Source organism: Eptesicus fuscus, chromosome 2 (assembly GCF_027574615.1).
Source record: "Eptesicus fuscus isolate TK198812 chromosome 2, DD_ASM_mEF_20220401, whole genome shotgun sequence".
Lineage (NCBI taxonomy): Eukaryota > Metazoa > Chordata > Mammalia > Chiroptera > Vespertilionidae > Eptesicus > Eptesicus fuscus.
In genome coordinates this window covers 92,881,627-92,896,817 of record NC_072474.1, presented here as the reverse complement: position 1 = coordinate 92,896,817, position 15,191 = coordinate 92,881,627, and the positions used below count along the sequence as shown (strand labels likewise).

The following is a 15,191-nucleotide window of genomic DNA, read 5'->3' as shown; positions in this document are numbered from 1 at the left end:
ATTTAAGCAAGCAAGCATTTACAGAAGCCAAATAGCAGCGTTAAAATTTCAAACAGCAGTTTTTATGTAAGATGGATGCTTCAGTAGAACCCTCTTCACCATACGAGCATCATTGGAAAACCCTGCCCACGTCTCACAGGCTCCACTCGCAGGTGGTACCACTTGGCGCTGTGGACGGGTTTGCACACACGGCTCCGTAGGGGCCTCTGTTCCCCACAGCTGTGCGTCTCGGCTTCACAGGCCACTGTGCCCCACATGCTCATCTCCACCTTGTCTTGGAAGGCCACGCTTGAGCAGGCTGCCCTCCCACCCTTTCTCGGCAGCGCCCTCAGAGCGCAAGGCGAGTAGGAAGTTCTCGGTTGAGGTCGGTGCTGTTCTGGCTCCCAAGCGGCCGCCAGGGCTCCCTGGGCGAAGTGTGGAACCACAGAGGATCCTCCCAGTTTCGTAATGAGCAGCCCCCGCTGCGTTCGGTGAGCGTGAAAGACTGGTTCTGGAAGTGACGTCTGACAAAAGAGACGTAACTGCCTCCCCAGGGACAGCGCCCCAGACGACAGGTGACTGGGTTCCTTAGAATGATGCAGGAAAGCACTGAATGAGGGAGTCACGCCCCTGCCCAAGACCGCTGAGCCCGCAGAGTGAAGGTTGTGTGAGCCTTAGGGCCGAGGAAGGCTGCAGGGAGATCATAAGGCTCAAGAAGGAAAATCATGAATCAGATTTTACTTTCAAGAAAGAACACATTGTGGACACCACAAAGAGGAAAATTAACCAACTTCCAGAAGCAGGAAGGAATCGACTTGAACATGGACCAACATATGTGGGGCTGCATGCTGCTCTCCGTGGCCTGATAGCAAACAGTCTTAAATGTGACACAGGCTCGTGTAGCTGCTGGTTTACCAATGGCAGCGACCCCATTTTTGACAGCGGACAGTATCTTACAAAAGTGTAAGTTTGCCATTGAACACAGGTGAATTGAATGGTGAAACCTGTACCATAACCAGTCGTGGATTGGCTGGACTTGTTTTTGGTGGTCTGTACTCCGTTTTCTTGGCTATTCCAGTGAATGGTGGCCTCGCAGCCAGGTATGCCTCAGCCCTGCTACCAGAGAGAGGAAACATCTTAACCTACTGGATCAGAATTTCTCATCCTATCTTTAGGAAGATGTTATTCCCCATTTTGCTCCAGACTGGGTTTTCAGCATACGGCAATGTAAACTGCTTATAAAGGCTCTTCAATTACCTGAACCTGGCCTAAAAATTCAGTGGTTGTTAAGCAAATGTGTGCACAAAAATAAAACTGTAAGAATAGAAAGAAGAAAAAAAGAAGGGAAGGATTGAAATTCAGGTAATAATAACGCCAGACTCTGTAGTATTGTCTGTGACAAAGAGTCCTCCAATCCAGGACTACTTTGGGGAAACAGATGTGGAAAGAAAAGAACTGCTGTTTAATAAGCACTTAAACCCTAGCTGGTTTGGCTCAGTGGCTAGAGCATTGCATTGGCCTATGGACCAAAGGGTCCTGGGTTCGATTCTGGTCAAGGCCACGTACTTTGGTTGTAGGCTCCTCCCTGGCCCGGGGCCCTGGTCAGGGCTCATGCAGGAGGCAACCAATTGATGTGTTTCTCTCACATTGATGTTTCTCTCTGTTTTTCCCTCTCTCTTCCACTCTTCTTAAAAATCAATGGAAAAATATCCTTGGGCAAGGATTTATTTTTTATTTATTTTTAATTTATTTTTATTTTTTAAATATATTTTTATTGATTTCAGAGAGGAAGTGAGAGGGAGAGAGAGGCAGAAATATCAATGATGTGAGAGAATCATTGATCAGCTGCCTCCTGCATGCTACCTACTGGGGACCAAGCCCGCAACCTGGGCATGTGCCCTTGACTGGAACTGAACCTGGGACCCTTTAGTCCATGGGCTGATGTTTTATCCATTGAGCCAAACTGGCTAGGGCTTGGGCGAGGATTTAGAAAAACAAACAAACACCACTTAATGTACCATAAATGTAATGTACATTTTCTCATTGAATCATCTCAGAAACCCTATAAGGAGGTATTATAACTATTTTTTCTTAAAGCTGAAATGCTAAATAAACTAACTTGTCAAAGATCACATAGCTTAGAAGCAAAAAGCCAGAATTTTGATGTTCTGGTGATTTATATTCAGTCCATATCACTCAGCCTCATGGACTCTAAGGTTAGCCTAATCAGAAGGTGGAGGCAAGCAAGATCATGGACAAATTGCTGGGGATGGAAGTATCTCGGTGAGGGGGCTAGTGTGTAATGGAGGCAGGAAAGCAAGAAAAGAAAGTGGGAGCCCGGCTGGCATGGCTCAGTGATTGAGAGCTGACCTATGAACCAGGAGGTCACAGTTGGATTCCAGGTCAGGGCACATGCCTGGGTTGCGGGCTTGAATCAGTAGGGAGCATGTAGGAGGCAGCTGATCAATGGTTCTTTCTCATCACTGATGTTTCTATCTCTCCCTCCCTCTCCCTTCCTCTCTGAAATCAATTTTTAAAAGTATTATGAAAAAAAAGAAAGTGGGAGACATGAAGAGACTGTATACCTGCATCCATCAGATCATCGTAAGGCCCCATAATTGAAAGAAGATACCAAAATAAGTGCAACTCTCTGATGCCTGAGGGAGGAGGGATTGTGGAAGAGGCAGGTGGCCGATATGCATGGGGAGAGCTGGCCTGGAGCAAGGGGAAATCACTCTGAAAACTAAATGTTACTGCCCTCTTTGCAGATTGCAGGATACTGCTGCGTAATTGGTTGGTAGGATATGAAGTAGAGAAGAAATTACAGTTTAATAGGCAAGACAGAGGAGTTCATGTTTCTGCTTATTGAAATATGTGTGCTTTTCCTTTCCCTGGAAAATTCTTTTGCTGTATGTACCCAGGTTACTCTTTGATATGGAAGGCCTCTGTGTCCGTTCAGACTGTTCTGCAAGATCAAAAGGGAAAAGAGGTCCCAAAGCGCTCCCTGGGGCCCTGAAGGTCATCAAGCACCAGACAAAATCATGTCAACATTCCTTTCCTTATTATCACTTACCTTCTGCCTCGTCAGAGAGGCAATTCATCTTTACTTCCATTTAGTGCTCAGATGTTTTCTGACAGCATCGGCGAAAACCCACTCAAAGTCAAAGACCAGCTTTTTAGATACAAGACAAATGTGAGTTCTGTTTGGCACAAAGTGGCTGCTAACAAATCTTTTAAGATATTTCTTTCTCTCTCAGCTATGGATGGGTGTCTGACAGCTCCAACTCCCGTAACTCTAAACCAATTTGTAAGACAGATAAAATCCTCAGCAATGGAGACGTTGTCCAAGTTGCAGCTGTTTACACTTTAGTGGTGGTGGTGCGGGGAGGTGGGGGGGTGGGGGACAAGCTGTGTCCCAGATATATTCCAGCTGCAACAAGAATGATGTCCTCTCCTCTGGGTCAGTCGAGCTCTATCTACAGAATGGGCCTCAGGTGAGTGAATAACATTCTCCAGACAGGAGCAGAAAAGGATATCAAATAGAAGCATCGGTGAGGCAGAGAGAATGATGCTCCCAAGGCTATCTGCAGTTCAACAAAGCTTATGCTTGTGCTGGTGTGGCAGCAGGGTGGGGCTGGAGATGAGATCTGCAGAGAGCTATGGGGGAGGGCAGGGGTCCTGAGAAGGATGGGGACATCTGGTTTTCAGAAGGCTTCTTGAGGATTTCATCGTGCAGAAGCTTTCCAGAGCTAGCATGTGGCTGCATGATGCTGGGGACCCTGTTTGTGTGGGATCCCTTGTCACGTCCCGCGTGTTTCAGAGATCCCGTTCAGGTCTGGTTTCTGGAGAAGGCCGCAATCAAAATGAAGAGAAGCTAGAAAAGAATCAATTTGGGAAAATGTGAGGCCAGGCGGGAGCCCACCTCTAGTGGGAGGACTACTACCGCTCTGGCCTTTGCTATCCCTTTTATTGGAGTTCTGAGATACACCCATTGCCCTTAGGCAGATAATTCCAGTAACAGACAGATTATTTTATCAATAAGGATTTACATGATTATTTGGTGGGGAAGTTGCCTCAGTTACCATTGTCTCAATTAGATAGGGAGTGGTTTGCTCTGACCTTTAGCTTCAAGGTTGACCAGCCTTCCCGGGTTCCCTTTTCACATAACTACCAAGTGACAATGTTCGGTTTCCGGCACCTGTTCCCTTCTATCTTTTATTCTCTGATATTTTCAATAGGTAGCTTCCTTCCAGTGAGGTCAGATGGTAGCTAGGTAGTAGTTAAAGGTTGCTTCACTCATCATTCTTTATGAACGTTGCTTTGTTAATGAGAACATGGACGCCTGCTAGACTTGGGGTCAGAGAAGGCGACAAAGGAATGTGATGAGGTACTAGTGCAGTTGGCAGCTTAAAATTCATTGCCTCACCTTGGGGAGGTGGAGGGGGATGGGTGGAGGTGGAGGAGGACACAGAAGGGATAAACGAGGATGGGAAAAATAAAATAAAACCAATTCAAAAAAGTTCATTGCCTCCCCAGGTTCTCTGAGTTAAGTCTCTTGCCTTCCTTGCTTTGATAAAATTAGAAATGCAGCCCTCAGCTCTCCATTGCTGTGACCTGGCTTGGTTGGGAGGAAGTGAAACTAATTTGGGCAAAGACATGTCCTGTCTGCGTATCCATGCTTCCTGTGAGGCCCTGAGGTAGAAGCAAGGGGTTACACATATTGGGCTAGAATATTAGGGAAAGAGGAAATAATGTATGAAGTGAGACTTTGAGGTCAAGGATCTATATATATTAAAGCCTAATATGCAAATTGTCTGTGGGAGTTTGACCAGGAGACCGATCACTCGCTATGATGTGTGCTGACCACCAGGGGCAGTGCGGAATGAAGGAAGGCCCTGGCCAGCAGCCGGAAGGCCTCGATCGGCCCTGATTGCTGGCCAGGCCTAGGGACCCTACCCGTGCACGAATTTTGTGCACCAGGCCTCTAGTAGTTGGATATTTAACAATTTCCTTTTGCTTTAGGAATTGCTCTTTTGTCTCAGTTTTGTGTTTTTTTTTTAAGTCAAGTTTCCAAGTAGAAAAGGCAATATTTGTCAAGTACTACAATTTACTTTGAGCCAATTGGGTTCAGAACATGAAGGCCTGTTTTACTCCCATAGTAACTAAAAATAATAATAGTAATGGCATGTTTCTCCACTAATTTGTAAGTTTCTCATATAATGCTACAGTAACTCTCTGAGACAGTGATTGTTACTCTCTCTGATGGACAGGGAAAGTGAAGCTCAGAGAGGGTAAGTGGCTTCCCCAAGGCCACACAGCTGGCAAATGGCAGAGTGTAGGGTTTTCTCTTTCTATTATACCTGTTGCCATAATTCTCAGGTGTGAGCATCACTTCAGAAAAATGTTAAAGTTTCTATTCCCAGCAGCCCTCTGGGCTGGGATAAGTCCGCCTTACTGAGCTTCCCACAGGTGCTGTGAGACTCCCCCCAAACTCAGGTCTTCCTCTCTCCCACTGCACCCCAAACCACAAGCATGGATTTCTTTATCATCATTTTAGAAGTGACAAAATTACCAAAGGGAATTTTATTCCCAACATGGAGTTGGCAGCCTTTATACATAAGGAGTGCGTACTAGAATGTTCTGTTTCGACGAGAGGGAAACATTCTTAGAAATTGAAGACAAAGAAGAAAAGGGAGGAACTGAGAGGGAGCCGAAGGGAAGATGTTCACATCATACTAGAAATCTTTGCTCTTTTTCTTCTTCTTTTTTTTCTTTATTTTTATTGTTGATACTATTACAGATGTCCTCATTCCTCCCCTCCCCCTTTGCCCACCTCCACCCAGTCCCCTCTGGCCATCACTACACTGTTGTCTGTGTCTATGGGTTATGCATATACAGCATGATCTTCAGCTAATTCCTTCACCTCCTTTCATCCAGTTCCCTCCTACTCCCTCCCCTCTGACAGCTGTCAGCCATGTATCTATGCTTCTGTTTCTATTTTTATTTTAAATGCTTTTATTGATTTCAGAGAGAGAGGGAGAGTGAAAGAGAGATAGAAACATTAATGAGAGAGAAATATCAACATCAATTGGCTGCCTCTTGCATGGCCCCCCCCTCCACTGGGGATCAAGCCAGCAATCCAGGTATGTGCCCTGACCAGGAATCAAACCAGTGACCTCTTAGTGCATGGGTCAATGCTCAACCACTGAGCCACACTGGCAGAGTGCTTCTGTTTCTATTTTGTTCATCAGTTTATTTTGCTCATTAGATCACACAGATAAGTGAAATCATATGGTATTTGTCTTTCTCTGACTGGCTTATTTCACTTAGCATAATACTCTCTAGGTCCATCCATGCTGCCTCAATGGTTAAGAGATCCTTCTTTTTTACTGCTGCGTAGTATTCCATGGTGTAAATGTACCACAGCTTTTTAATCCTCTCATCTACTGATGGGCACTTGGGCTGTTTCCAAATCTTAGCTATTGTAACTTGTGCTGCTATGAACATAGGGGTGCATATATTCTTTCTGACTGGTGTTTCAGGATGCTTAGGATATATTCCTAGAAGTGGGACCACTGGGTCAAATGGCAGTTCCATATTTAATTGTTTTGAGGAAACTCCATACTGTTTTCCACAGTGGCTGCACTAATCTGCATCTTCTAAACTTGGTAGAAATATAAATCTGGTGCAACCATTATGGAAAACAGTGTGGAGGATCCTCAAAAAATTAAAAATAGAACTACTATATGATCCAGGAAACTCACTTTTGGGCATACATATCTGAAGGAAATGAAATCATTAGCTTGAAAAGATATCTGTACTCCTATATTCATGCAAAATTTTTCACAATAGCCAACATATGGAAACAACCTAAGTGTCTGTTGCTATATGAATAAACAAAATGTTTTGCGCGCATGCACACACACAGAGAAGAGTATTATTCAGCCTTAAAAAGAAGGCAATCATGCCATTTGCAACAATATGGATGAACCTAGAGGACATTATGTTAAGGGAAATAAGCCAGATAGAAGAACGAATACTGCATGGAATCACTATGTGGAGGAAATGGGGAGAGATTGGTGAAAGGATATCAATTTGGTAAAACCTTCAGTTAAACCACAGAAAGAGAAAAGGCTTGGAGACCTCTAATTCTGATTCATTCCAGCCAGGTAAGGCTGCTGTTACCTTTGCCGCTATCTGTTCCCTCCTTCAGCAAAGGTGTTATGTGGATGGAGTAGTGTGGATTCAGACCCACTGAGGGAGTCCAGCTCACTGAATATGTATTAAGGGCATTAAGAAGTTCTGCCCAGGGCAGTATGTGATGATACATCATCTGATGGAATATTGTGCAATTTCTAAAAATAACAGATCAATTTGGATTGATGTGGAAAGCTGTCCAAGATCCAGTAAGAGAAAAAAGCAAGTGGGGTAGAATAATTATAGTGTCAAATAAAGAAATGATATAAATGTGTTTCTATATTCATAGAAAACTTCTGGTAGCAGTGGTGACCTATAGGAAATGATACTAGATAGAAATTACTTTTTAATGTACTGTTTAAATTTTTAAAAAATCATAAACATGAATTAGTTCATTTAAAAAATGGTTTAAAAATGTTCAGGCTTTTTGAAACTCATTTTATGACTTTATCCTGAGGAAATAGAGATAAATAAATATTTTGTACTAAAATGATCATGACATTTATGAAGATGGTGTAAGATTAGAAATAATCTTAATGCCTAGCATTAGGAGAATGCTTAAGTAAATAAAGGAGAATGGACTGTAATATAATGTGGTCATTAAAAAAAAATCAGGTTTCTGAAAAGTGTAGCCAGATGGGAAAAATGCTTACAATATGCTAAGTGGAAAAAACATAATCTATGTAAATTCAGTATTAATAGCAAAGATACTTAAAATGCATAGAAAAAAAAAAACTTGGAAGAAATATCCTCAAATGACAACAGTAGCTGCCTCTGACAGTGAGATTACAGGGAGTATTTTTCTTTCTAGACTCTTATTTTATTACATTCTTTTCAATTTTTCTTCAACATGCATGCATTATTTTGTAATGTGAAAGAAAACGAAAGTAAACCACTGAGAAAACCATGACATGCATTCCTGGCATGAGTCAGGAGCTGAATTTTCATGTTTAAATTAGTTTCAGAAACACGGAGTGGTTTCTAGGCAACCTGCCTGGGAAATCATGTTCCTTCCATTGTTCCTGGAGTGTGCGTGAGCCTCTCAAAGAAAATGTAAGAGATGAACCCTTGTGAAAGCAGACTCCTGCTAAGGAAAAACAAGCTTTGCCACCCAGTTTTGGTCATGGGGAACTGAGTTATTGTGACCTCAGGGCACAGTGGGGGCCTGAGGTTTGTGTTTTTTGGTGTTTTTCTTTGCAAATGAGTAATTGATTTTAATGAAGATTGCTGTAAGCAGGTAAAGTAGATAGATATTCAAGTATCTGCTTATGGTGTGGGAAACTGGGTGGGGGTGAGGGTGGGGAACAAGAACCCAAAGCAACCACTCCAGGTGGCTGGCTTTGCTGAGAATCCAGGGCTGGGAATGCAGACAGTGGCAAGGATTTACAAGATGGATTGCAGCTCAAGATGTGAAAAAGATTGCCTAATCATCATGTGAGCCATTTACTATCATTACAGATCATCCTGCTGAGCCCAAGAGCTTTTCATCAGGAGGCAACGCTGAAAAATGGAATCAGAACTAAGAAACCCTGGCCCCCGCGTGATGGGCTGTGGGTGGAGGATGGGCTGGGTGAAGAATGCCTTTTAGCCTCCAGGGAGCCGTGTTCTGTACGAGGAGTTTGCAGAAGGTGCAGAAAGTATTGTTCTCGGCCCACTTGTGTGCTTTGTTGGCTTGGACTGCTACATTTTCCAGCGAGGACCAGAGGCATTCTGCCTGATGAATGGGGTCAGAGCCAACGCTCACTCCTAGGCCCCCTAGTGGTTCTCTTTCGCAATTAAGAAAAACAAGTGAGGCATAAACAGCGGGTTCCTGCCTTTGACCTTGACTCACTCCAGGGCTCAGCACAGCTCAAGGGAGAGGCTGCATATCAGGACCTCTGGCCTCTGGAATGATGAACCCTCTTCCTAATAAAAGGTAGCACAGGAGGCAGGAATTTTTCAAGGGGGAGAGTGAAGAAAAGCTTATTCTGCCTCCAAATAACTGACCCCATGCCTTGCATTCCACTGCTATCCTACTTTAAAACGATAGACACCTGGAGGGTAAATGAAGAAGGGGAACCAATATTTACTGATCTCTCCTTATGCGGTAACTCTTTAAAAAAAAATACACACACACACACACACACACACACACATACACACTGAGTGGCCAGATTATTATGTCTTCAGAGATCATAATAATCTGGCCACTCAGTGTATATGTGTGTGTATATATATCCTATCTAATAAAGAGAGAATATGCAAATTGATTGTCACACCATAACAAGATGGCTGCGCCCACAGCAGAGGCAGGGATCCCGTAACACAAGATGGCTGTGCCCATAGTGGAGGCTGAGTTCCCGTAATGAGCCTTAACGAGCAATCAGCAGGGTCCTGAGGCTGCGTGGTGCTGGGCTGGGACAGAGGACCTGAGGCTGTGCCCCCCCCCCCGCCTGGTGAGGCTTGACAGGGGACCTCAGGCCACGCCTGCCACCTTGGTGTCAGGCTGGGGGACCTCAGGCTGTGCCCCCCGCCCGGCAGGGCTTGACAGGGGATCTCGGGCTGCATCCCCTACCTGGTGGAGCTTGACGGGGGACCTCAAGTCATGCCCCCCACCCTGGTCCGGGCCGGGGGACCTGAGGCCATGCCCCCTGTCTGGTGGAGCTTGATGGGGACCTCAAGGCAAGCTCCTTGCCCTGGTGCCAGGACAGGCCACCTGAGGCCCCATCCCCCACTCCGCGGGGCTTGACAGGGGTAGGGCTGGCAGGGTCTGGATCTAGCCCAATGGGGATGGGGCTGGCCGGGTCTGGGTCTCACGTGATTTTGAGGTGCAGGTGGATGGGTGGGGACTTGACTCTGGTTCCTGTGGCGTGCCCCAGAATCTGACAGGAGGAAGGTTTTCATATACATTTTACTAATTTTCTTTCATCTCTGACACTTCTATTATAGAGAAAGGGCAAATAGCAATATTAAATTATTTCCTCTAATTAATTCCTTTTTAATGTGCATGAATTTCATGCACTGGGTCACTAACATATATATTATGTTTTTATTTATTTCAGAGAGTGGGAGAAGTAGAGAGAGTTAGAAACATCAATGATGAGAGAGAATAATTCATCGGCTGCCTCCTGTACTCCCCCTACTGGGGACTGAGCCCATAACCCAGGCCCAAGAATTGTACAGTGACCTCCTGGTTCATAGGTCAATTCTCTACCACTGTGCCACATTGTTTGGGCATGTGGTAGCTCTTGAGGGCTTGACACATCTGTTTGTGCTAAATGTTTGCAGTCTGGAGTGATACATGGCGCCCATGAAGCAGATAATATTCTTCCTGTTTTTCCAATGAGGAAACTTAAGTGCAAAGAGCTTTACAAATGCCCAAGATCTCTAACTAATAAATGGTAGAACAGAAACCCAAGCCCCAAATTCCAAAGCATCTGCTTATTTCTTTTCACCAAGAAGCCCCACCCCCAATGCCCACCACCTTGCTGTCCAGCCTGTCAGGTAAGAGCCCCATGATCTCTGCATCCTTTGGGTCAGTCTGCCCTGGAGGCCAACGTCCTCTCACTTCTCTGAACCTCTCATTTGGCAGTGAGTCACCCCTTTAGGGCATATTCTTCTTATATTATTTGTTTAAATAGTTTTATATTATCATTCAACTTTTCTTAGAAGTTTGTCTTCAAATAGTTCATAAGCACCTTGAAGGAAGGGACAGTGTATTAATCCGTAAACTCTCTGCCCAGTATTCAGTAAATATTTGCAGTTAGAGTGTAAGTCAGAACTTACCTCCCAGGGCCTGTTGGTACTAGGAAACTAGCAAACAGTTTTAATTTTTGTTTGAAAAATTTATTCTCATAAAAACACACCTAGTCCTAGATGGTTTGGCTCAGTGGATAGAGCATCGGCCTGCAGACTGAAGCGTCCCAGGTTCGATTCCGGTCAAGGGCACATACCTGGGTTGCGGGCTCGATCCCCACTGGGGGCGTGCAGGAGGCAGCTGATCAATGATTCTCTTCCATCATTGATGTTTTTATCTCTCTCTCCCTCTTCCTTCTTCTCTAAAATCAATAAAGAAAAATATTTTTAAAAATAAAATAAAAAACCCCCACACACCTAACAAATGACATTTTCCCTGGATTGGGGGTGGGGGGTGGGGGTGGGCTTGCAACCTAACATAAGTTAAATACAGATCTCTTTCTCCAGGAGCTTAGAACCTTGAGCACACATGTAGCTTGACTATTATGACACGGGATTTGGGCCACAGGGGGAATTCAGGTAGCTCCTTCTGTGCTGACTGGACTCTGTTGGTTCCCAGGCCAAACAGCACAACTTTCTGAAACAAGGTTCTACTCCAACAAGCTGGAACCCGAATAGACCTGGGAACAAGTTGCTGGGTTGTCTACCAGGAGCATTTACACCTGGGTTTGCTCATTTTGCTCTTAGGGCTGCCCTCCAGGGAGCCACACTCGGCGCAGGGACATGCACAGTACAGTTAAGACCCTAAGCACTCAGCTCCCACCAGCCTCTCACAGTGGACAGCAGAGTGCTGCTTCTCAGGAGAGGCCGACCGAGACTGCCTGGGGAGGTGTGGCATGGGAGGAGGTTGACTGGCAGTCGGAGACCCCCCAACAGGCTCTGGCCACTACAGTCATGTATTTATTGGGCACCTCTTATGTGCCAGGTACTGGGGATACCAAGACAAATATAGCAATTGGGAGGTGTTTAGTCTGGTTGGGGGACAAACATGTCAACTATTAAACAATACGATAGACATTAGAATAGAAGCATGTAGGAGAGTACAGAGGAGGAAGTATAGAATTCTGCCCATGGAGGTTCAGAACAAGTTTCATAGGTCAGGAGACTCTGCAAATGAGTCTAGAAAGAGGAAAAATTGTTCACTGGTTGGGCAGGGTAGCACGAATATTTCTGGCTGAGGGAACAATACATGGAGGTGTGAAGGAGTGCAGCAAACCCACCTCGGCATTAATTTTTTTAATTTTATTGATTTCAGAGAGGAAGGGAGAGGAGAGAGAGCTAGAAAGATCAATGACGAGAGAGAATCATTGATCAGCTGCCTCCTGCACACCCCACGCTGGTAATGGGGCCTGCAACCCGGGCATGTGCCCTGACCGGGAATTGAACCATGACCTCCTGTTTCATAGGTCAATGATCAACCACTGAGCCACGCCGGCCGGGCCCACCTCATTATCAAAGTGATGTGGAGATGGCAGGACATGAGTCTTATGGGGGAAGGCAGAGTTGAAAATATGAAGGGATGAGATGCTGTGTTTTAGAGTGTGACTCCATCCTATGGATGGTGAAGGAACATGGGAGGATTTCAAAGGAGGAGGCGGGCGTGGCACAGTCAGATTTCCCAAAGATCAATGTCATGACAATGTGAAGGAGGTACTAGAAGAGGGAGAGATTGAAGAAGAGGGACCGGCCCTGAGGTGGTTTTCAATAATCTGGTCACACTACCTTGATGTGTGTTAGGGGAGATAAGAGAGGCTGCGTGTGTTTCAAAGATAGAACTGATCACGCCTGGTGAAAGATGAGATGTGATGCGTGAGGGCAATCTGGGATAACTCCAGATGGGAGATGGGAATGGTGGCTCCATTCAACCAACTCAGGAACAAATGGGATGGTCAGTGTGGAGGGGGAGTTAACTTTTGGCCATGTCTAAAGTGCGTGTGGGCCATCCAAGTAGAGCTGTCTGGTTAAGTGCTTGGTGTGTGGGAGTCTGAGCTCATGGAGGAGGCTGGTTTCTGATGGCAGAGGCTGGATCAGGCTTCCCTCTCTGTAGACATTCCATAAAGATTGTTTTGAGTGGCTAATTAATGATTACAAGGCACTGGGAAAACAGAACGATTTTGCAATGTAAATGTGGATGCTCTCCCGGTAATGGACTGATGGTTGCAGAAAAGCTCCAGCTAAATAACACTAATTTTTTCCAGCTATAAATAACCCTTCTGCTGCAGCCGGGTTTTCAATGACACAATGAAAAGAAATGCAGCAGGGGAAACGAGGAATGGGGCACAGGAGGGCACAGCATGCCTGCAGGGTACAAATGTGGGCAAGTTCCAGCCAAAGGGGGCGAGGCAGTGATCTGATCTGGTAGAAAGAGATGAAAGTCTAACGTCAGGAGATGATTCCTTAGCTAACTACTTGGGTGTCCATAATAAATGATCAGATGTGTAATAAACGGTTGCTGCCACTTTTACAGATACAGTAACAGTTTTAAGCTCTTTATATGTATTGCTTCATTCAGTTCTCAGAACAAGGTCATGGTAATTCCTTTATTATGCCTCCTTTGATGATGAGTAAATTGAACACAGAGAGTATAAGTGACGTACCCAAGGCCACTCAGCTAAACAGCAGCGGCAGATAGTCTGGGCCCAGAATCCTTATAGAGGCAGTTAACGACTGTGCTTTCCTGCCTCTCCGTGTAAAAAAGTTAGGAAATATCACTTTACACGGCCTCCGATTTCTTATCAGTGCATGGGTTCTGTAACAGGCAGGTGACATCATGTATAGTAAGGCCGACATTATAGCTGTATATTTTCATTACGTTCTCCCATGAGTGATCCTTCAAGGAAGCAGTGTTCAAAGATTTGTCCCAGTCTTTTGGGGGAAAGCTCTGGGAGTTTCTGTAATTGTGTGGCTTTGCGTTTGCAGACTACTGAGCAGCAGACTACTGAGCAGCATGATCATTCGGCGCTTGAGTCCCGTTGATTGGATTCAGCGCAATAATAATAATGATCAAGGGCTCACGAGAAAGAGAAACCTTGGTTCCATCCCAGCTCTGCTACTTCGACGTGCTACTCAAAACTCCCAAGGCTCCTTCCTCCTCGGTACATGGGATACCTTTTTAGGACTATAAGGATTACAGTGGCAGAGAGTTCCGAGTCCAGGGTGAGAGAGCCGGGAAGCTAACTACAACGACACAATAGACGTGTGAGCACTAGGGGAGCCCTCTCTAGGAAGAAGGGCCTGCAGGAGTCTTGCTCTGATGGGGAACTTGGGGTGTGGGTTACCCGCAAAGAAGGCCCACACGGTGATCTCGTCAACTTATTCAACAATTAGCATTCTTTTAAATATCCAACAGTCAGCATCTCTCCCGTCACACAGTAATGTCTATAACTAATAAAGCAAAACTTACGATTTTAAGGAAAGAATTTTCTCCAAACATTTAAGCGTTGATTGCAAGCCTAAATTAAGTTCTTCTGTTCATTTTTTGCTACATAGACCAAGAGAAGAGGGCCTGGGACTGAAAGTGAGGAATCCAATATGGGAAGGGGGCAGACGAGGAGGAATTGCCCAGAAAGCTAGGAGAAAACCAGGGGAGCTTGACGGTCATGGAAACCCAGAGCAAAGACCTTTTAAGGACATCACATTTGTCAGGTCCCCTTACCACCCTGACGAGCACGTGGTGAGCACTCCACAAACGCTAACCATTGTCCCTGTTGTGACCACTGTCAGCAGTCATTTAAAGATGAAGAGCAGATGCTCTTGGACAAGCTGGGGAAAGTCAAGAAGCATCATCACAGAGGTTTCCCACAAGAGTCACTTTCCCGGACCCTTGGAGGAAGTATCTATGGTCCTTCTTGGGTGTTGAATGAAAGGGGGCTGATTCGGAGAATAAACTCAGAAAAAAAATAAGGTCAGAGGAAGTAGTCTGTTCACTGTTTACACTTCCCTTTGAGGGTAGGGTGAGGTGGCGCGAAGGGAGGGGTTGAGAACACAACTAAGTAAACTTACTTGAAGGAATGAGACAGCTTTTCTACCACTTTGTTTTCTGGACCTTGACCGTAGCTCTTCATGAGTTTTTTGTTTTTGTTGTGTGTTTTTTTTAAAATTCCCTGCCCTGAAGGAGTAGAGCGATGAAACTAGGTGAAGATGGTTCCTCTGAGATGCCCCTGGGATGCTCTGTTTGGGTCTTGCAGGGTTGTGCTCTGTTAGAGATTAATCTGGCTGACAGATGAGGAAAGAATAATGCAGGAATATTCTAGAAAATATATTGACAAACCTACTCTAAT

General features: G+C 45.1%; 1 pseudogene; it reads left to right on the top strand.

The window, feature by feature from the left end:
• The first annotated feature begins 592 nt into the window (after nt 1-592).
• LOC103285030 (transmembrane protein 126A-like) lies at nt 593-13,887 on the top strand (annotated as a pseudogene).
• The last annotated feature ends 1,304 nt before the right edge of the window (nt 13,888-15,191 follow it).